This window comes from Semicossyphus pulcher, unplaced genomic scaffold (genome assembly GCF_022749685.1).
Source record: "Semicossyphus pulcher isolate SPU_LCO1_2020_fin unplaced genomic scaffold, fSemPul1.0.p SCAF_1, whole genome shotgun sequence".
Classification (NCBI taxonomy): Eukaryota; Metazoa; Chordata; class Actinopteri; order Labriformes; family Labridae; genus Semicossyphus; species Semicossyphus pulcher.
The window spans coordinates 20,084,370-20,090,569 of NW_027211603.1; positions in this window are offsets into that span (position 1 = coordinate 20,084,370).

The following is a 6,200-nucleotide window of genomic DNA, read 5'->3' on the forward strand; positions in this document are numbered from 1 at the left end:
CACATTAGCTATTAGTCATGTCTTTGTTCCTCTATGTGTGTTGTAGTGAATGAGAGTCTTATTTTAGCCGGAGCAAGTGTTAAAACCAGGTTGTCCAGCATTTACTCCCCTAACAAGCAGGAGTTTCTATAACAACTGAGGTCGCTTGAGCCAGTGAGAGGCTTTTAACAGCAGGGGACAGCAGATTGGAAAGGTTATGAGGGAAGCGGTGCATGCATATTTAAAAAAATTGCAATCAGACTGTCAACATTAATAGTTTCCAGTCTACACTACCACTCTGGAAAGCTGGAGGAGTAACCGCATATTCCTGCATGCACCCTGCTCTCATTGATGTGCAAGATGTCCTCCTGCTGAAGGGAGCAAAGACAGGATGTTTGAGCGGTCTAAATCCTGGTGATATTTAATATATCCTGCATGACCTGCTCCCAGAGATTTGTATAATTAGTTGACTGCTGGAGGGTATCGAGCAGGGATAAGCACTGCATCTGTCAGGCTAAGATATGTGGGTCCACAGGTGGTGAGAGTCCCAACTACGGAAGCCCATGGGTGTACATGAAACTGTCACAGCTAGCACCTAATCACTCGGGCATACCTTTTTTTCAGGCAAGTTAAGGATAAGGGTGAATGTTTGGCCTAAAATCAAACCAGTGGGGCACTTGGGACGACTGCAGGGGCACTTAAGCCTGTCCAGAGGTTAAGGTCACAGCAGAGGACCAGGGCCAATGCTACGGCAAGTTGCTTGAACCTTGAGGAAAGTCATTTGGGTGTGATAGGGAGTGTGACCCCAAACACATCTAACTTTCTGTAAAGGTTCTTTTAAGCAAGCTACATCTCTTCTGAGAGAATTCCTAACTCGGATAGCTTTTAATCATGTAGTCTGCAGTCTATAGGAGAAACCACTAGAGAGCTACAAGAACATGCACTTATTAGAAAGTAAAGATCCATTTACTGGTAAAAAAAAAATGTCTTCTTTTTAAAATGCTCTGCAATAAAACTGAGTGAATATTTCCCAGGTTTTAAAGACCAGTTAATTCAATGGGCAGGTCTGCAGTCTTTGAGGGTTGTTCCCACTTTATAAAGAGTTTGGTAACTGCTATAGATGAACCACAGTCCTGTGAGAGCCGTGTCCTCCTTCTGTCACCGTGGCCACTCTATTAGTCACAGAAAGGGAAGGAAAGAAGGAGAGCTGCTCTAATTATCCACCACTCCCCGCAAGTTATGTTAATAGTGGTTTCCGGCTTAAGTAGGCTATCTATATGCAAAGTCTCTTCTGATGAATTTCTTCATTATTAATCGTTAATGTTTTACTGTATCGAAATGATGAGGAGAGAAGGCTGTTGGTTCTACTCCATATTGCCCGGTGAAAGAGTGAGACCCTGAGAGTTTGACATGAAGAAGAAGAAGAGGACCATTGAACTGCAAGGCCCAGCTTTGGACTTCAGGCCGATGTGAGGCAGTATTTGGGGGTAAAATAGTAATTATTTTGCACTATCTACCGGTCATTTACCGCATTATTATGAGGATATTTCTGAAGAATATGATGTGATTCAAACGATCAGAAATCATTTTTATTTTGTATAAATGAATACCCCATAGCATACCCAGTGAATGCATTATAGATTCTTACAAACTAAATATATTGTAAGTGGGGGCGTTCTGCAGAGGCCACAGTCCCTGATGCAGTGACCCCAGGTTCGACTCCCTCCCTTGGCCCTTTGCCGCATGTCATCCCCACTTTCTCTTCCCCTTGTTTCTGACACTATACACTTCTCTCTCTCTCTCTCTCTCTCTCTCTCTCTCTCTCTCTCTCTCTCTCTCTCTCTCTCTCTCTCTCAATAAAGGCATAAAAAGCCCCAAAAAATAAATTAAGAAATATAGGGTTAAAAGTATAATTCTGTACTTTTAATTAACCTCTTTATCTGTATTAAGACAGAACTTAGTGTCATGTATGGTATGGTATACATGTGGTATACATTTTTAACAGCCAAAAAATATAAACGATTTAAGTACTATTAAAAAATAAATGTATTAAAATCCATTCATATAAAAGGGACTGATATTGGGAGAAGAAGATGTCAATGATTTAAGCAACTGATGTGAAAACAGGCGACTGCAGACATTTCAGTGAAATTGTATTTTATCAGCATAATTGAACTCCTCATGGCTCACCGTGTTCTGCAGATTGATTTTAACCCATTTGCCAGTTTCTATCAGAGCTGAGGGATTAAATGTTTGCTCGTAGAAAATATAAAGGAACATAGAACAAAAAACTGAGTATCTCAACTTAAAAGTTTGAAGATACCAAGAGGATACCAACAGGAGACAGATCAAAAGAAGAAAATAATTATTGCTATTTCTTTAACTGCGTTCAATTAAAGTATGTTTTTATGTCAGTGGCTATTTAGCACTAATCAGTTTGAACATTAAGGAATGTCCTTTGGTGGAAAGATTATTGGATTTGCCCAGAAACCCTCCATCATTTGTACCGTCTGCTTTAATTATGACGACAATATAACTAATTACTTCTTTATGAGCCCCAAGCACGTCCCATTTTAAAAACAGCTCTAAGATATAACTATTATAAACTAATTTAATCCAAAACATTTAGGCTCTTAGTAATTATATATTCAATGTCAGTCAGCAATTATCCAAACCCTCCTCTGCCTCAACAGAAATATCTCTAATGTGGACACGGCGTCAGTCATCTCCCCAACACTTTATGTCTTTCACCTTGAGGTTGCCCTCTGAGCTCTGCCCGTTTCCCCTGAAACAGGAGCTGGATTGTGGTGAAGCCAGCACCACTAAGCCTCTGCTCTCAGGAACACTGACCTCCATCAAACGGAGAACTTGATCCACTGACCGTGCACTCTGTAGACCACCAGGAGCTGTTAGGCCACCAGTGGATGAACATGTGACTTAACATGTGTGTGTGCATCTCTGAGTGATCGTATGTGTCACACAAACACTTAAACACAAGCATAGAAAGCCTGTATGAGGTATTTCACCATATTCATACAGCAGCCATTTTCCTCTGAAGTCACGCTCAGGGAAGGAAGCTTACATGGTGTTATAATTTAAAACAGCTGTGTTCCAGGTTGTAAGCCATATAAACGTAGGGTATTTGATTATTTATATTATTTAGCAAAGCTGCTTCTTTGATTCCTGAAAAGACAATGGATAGTAAAAATTTGGAGGGACATGAGCCATATTTATAACCCTTTAGCTATGGTTAGACAACAGCTAACGCTAGCATTCAACCACTTCCTAGCAAACATTATGTTAGCTTGGAAGTAAATGACATTGGCTAGTTAGCTGGGAGTTTATGCCTTTCCTATTTTGCATGTAACACAACCAAATAGCAACATAAGCTCTCAGCCACTTCCAAGCTAACGGTAATATGTTATAATATTAGCTTATTTGTTAATATAATCCAATAAGTGGCTAAATGCTAACGTTGTCTAACTGGGGCTAAAATGTTTTTTAGCTTGAAATATGAGCTAGCGTCCCTCCAGTTTAGTCTTTTTTTTTAATGGATGACCTAATGATAAGCAGTGGCATGATTATGATTTGTCAGATACCCTTAATTTATATAAATTACAACCTTGAACACAGCAGTACATGCATCTTAGCCACCCATTTTTGTATTCACAGGATTTTGCTACGTGACAATTAAAACCTTATCATTTTTTTAATGAAGATTTTTGAATTTTAAGATCGCCTGCTGTGCAATGCTGTAATTCTTTTATGTTTTTGATGGGCCTGAAGGTCATTGTACACACTCAGTGCAAGAAGCACCTCGTCATCTTACTATTCAAGTGAAATCATGAAGACCGCTGACACCGGAGTTACAGTAAAAGGCTTTTCCACCGCAGCAAAGATATTCAGGAAGGTTGTGATTGGTGACACACTTATCTCGTTCAAGGTTCGATTGCAGTGGTAATGTTTCCTCTCTCCATTAAGTGTATTTGATTTCCCACTGAGGGCTTAGCTGGCAGGGCAGAGATATGACAGCAGCGTCGAGGCCAGGAGGGCAGCGCTTGCAAGCATCACTTCCACTGATGTGCCTGGAAGCGTACAAAAAGTGGCGATGCTTATACAATTAGAGCGGAGACTTTGTCAGACCTCATTTTTGAGAGAGGGTTTGAGCTGCGTCCCTCAGAGAGTATTATTAATTCGCTGCCCTGGCCCACTCTGTGGTGATAGAGCAGGATTATCAGCAGTGGAAGACTAAATGACATGCTAAGAGGAGCCTGGAAGCGCTTTTGCTCTGATTACAAGAATCTGGTGGTCAAAAGTGAATTATCTGAAAAGTTGAGGGCAGAGGGGTAAACATGTAAGTGGTAATGGGATAGTTCAGTTTTTGGAATAAGCAATGCAGGAACATAACTCAGGATAAAAACCCTCATGTTATCAAGTACTTAGTGTCTAGCTAAAATCAGTGTCTATGAAAACCCTGTGAAAACATCTGCCAGTGTGGTGAGCTTATTATTTCTTCCGAGGGTTGGCAACATGGCCTGCATGCTCCTCGTTACTGTACAATCATTATAATTTTATCCTTCTTAGACGTTCAAGGAGCAATTCACACCTGGAAAAAGCCACTGTCAGTCAAAGCTGGTGTAATCAATAGAAGACATTATTTGACATTGGCGCCATAGCTGTGGAGAAAGTTGTACAAACAGCTCATGGATTCGCCCATTCTACATTCCTACAACACCCAGCATGCATTGCGTCCCCTTCCTCTGAAAGGAGCGGCCCAGAGCAGTACAGAATCCAAAATACGACGAGAATATACCGGTGGATTGTCTAAAAAATCTTCGGGTCTGCAGTCTACATTTCAAACCTGACGATTTTGAAGGAGACATGACATTGGGTGTCCTCTATTAAGGAATTTTAGTTTAGCGAGCTCCCTGGCCTCCGCCAGATGACGCGTTTTATGTAGTCTGGTGGAGGTTTTCCAGGGCCCATCTGAGAAGCGGATAGCATCCCCGTAATAGCATGATAGGACTGAGGTTGAAAATCGTCGAACTAGCCCTTTAACTGTGCTACAACATCATGACTGGATATGTCTAGAATGCTGGAAACTTTCTGTATCCGCTGTTACACTGGTTTATTTTTACCCTACATCAATAAAAACCTTCCCTTGGCCATCCATCACACATGTCAAAACCAATGTGGCCTGAGTCTAAAAAACACTGTAGGAAATATACTGTCATCCTCCTTTTAAAAAGAGGAAGCTCATGACTCATTTATGATTGATCCTTACTTACCTCCAGCAACAAGTTTGTTTCTGACTTGATGAATGTTGCCGTGAAGGGGGGAAGGGGAAATAGATTTTTTGTCAGATGGGATTAAGTAGCGCAAGATTTTCCAATTAGCTATATTTCACTTGTCAGTTTACATCAGTGAGGCTGAGGGAACGGTGTAATAACACTGATAAAAGGCAGAAAAAGAGGGAGAAAAAGAGAGGAGAGGAAGGGGCGAAAGAGGAAGGCTGAGAGACAGATGAGTGAGCTGAAAGAGACATGAGATAAAAATAGAGAGGGAAGAGAAAGGCAAGTGATAGATAGGGATGTGAAATTAGAGCAGGGATTGAAAGAGAGAGTCAGAAATGGATAGGTATCCAATTGATTGATTACATATTATTTTCAAGTATTAAAACTGTCAAGATAATGCTTTACTGTATTTAAGGGAAAACAAAAAATGCACTGTAATCATGAGGCAATGTTTACTACTTTAAGTAAACTTCAGATTTGAACCCAAAAGCATGATAATGAGACAGACAAAGTTGTTAGGAGAGTTCTGTTTACTTGGTCAAAGTTCAGGCAAGGTCAAAACCAGGAGAGACAGGCGAACATATCCAAAAGGGAGTAGGCAAAGAATCCAAGGTAAAAAATCAGGCGAGTAGGGTCAGAACAGGAAGATTAAGGAATACAAACTGAGAAACGCTGCCGAGCTTGGTAGAAACACACAAGACAATCTGGCAAGTGAAAATGGACTGGTATATATACTGAGGGACTAATGAGAGAGCTGCAAGTGAGGAGATGGATCAGGTGAGGGGAATGAGCTGATTGCCAAGCCTGAGAAAGTGGCAGGACCAGAAATGACCGGGGAGGTAGTGACAATGCAGAACCAAATGCACACAAAGATTTGGTGGAAATTGTGACAAGAAGGTTCAGGGTTTGAATCCTGGTTCGAGGTAA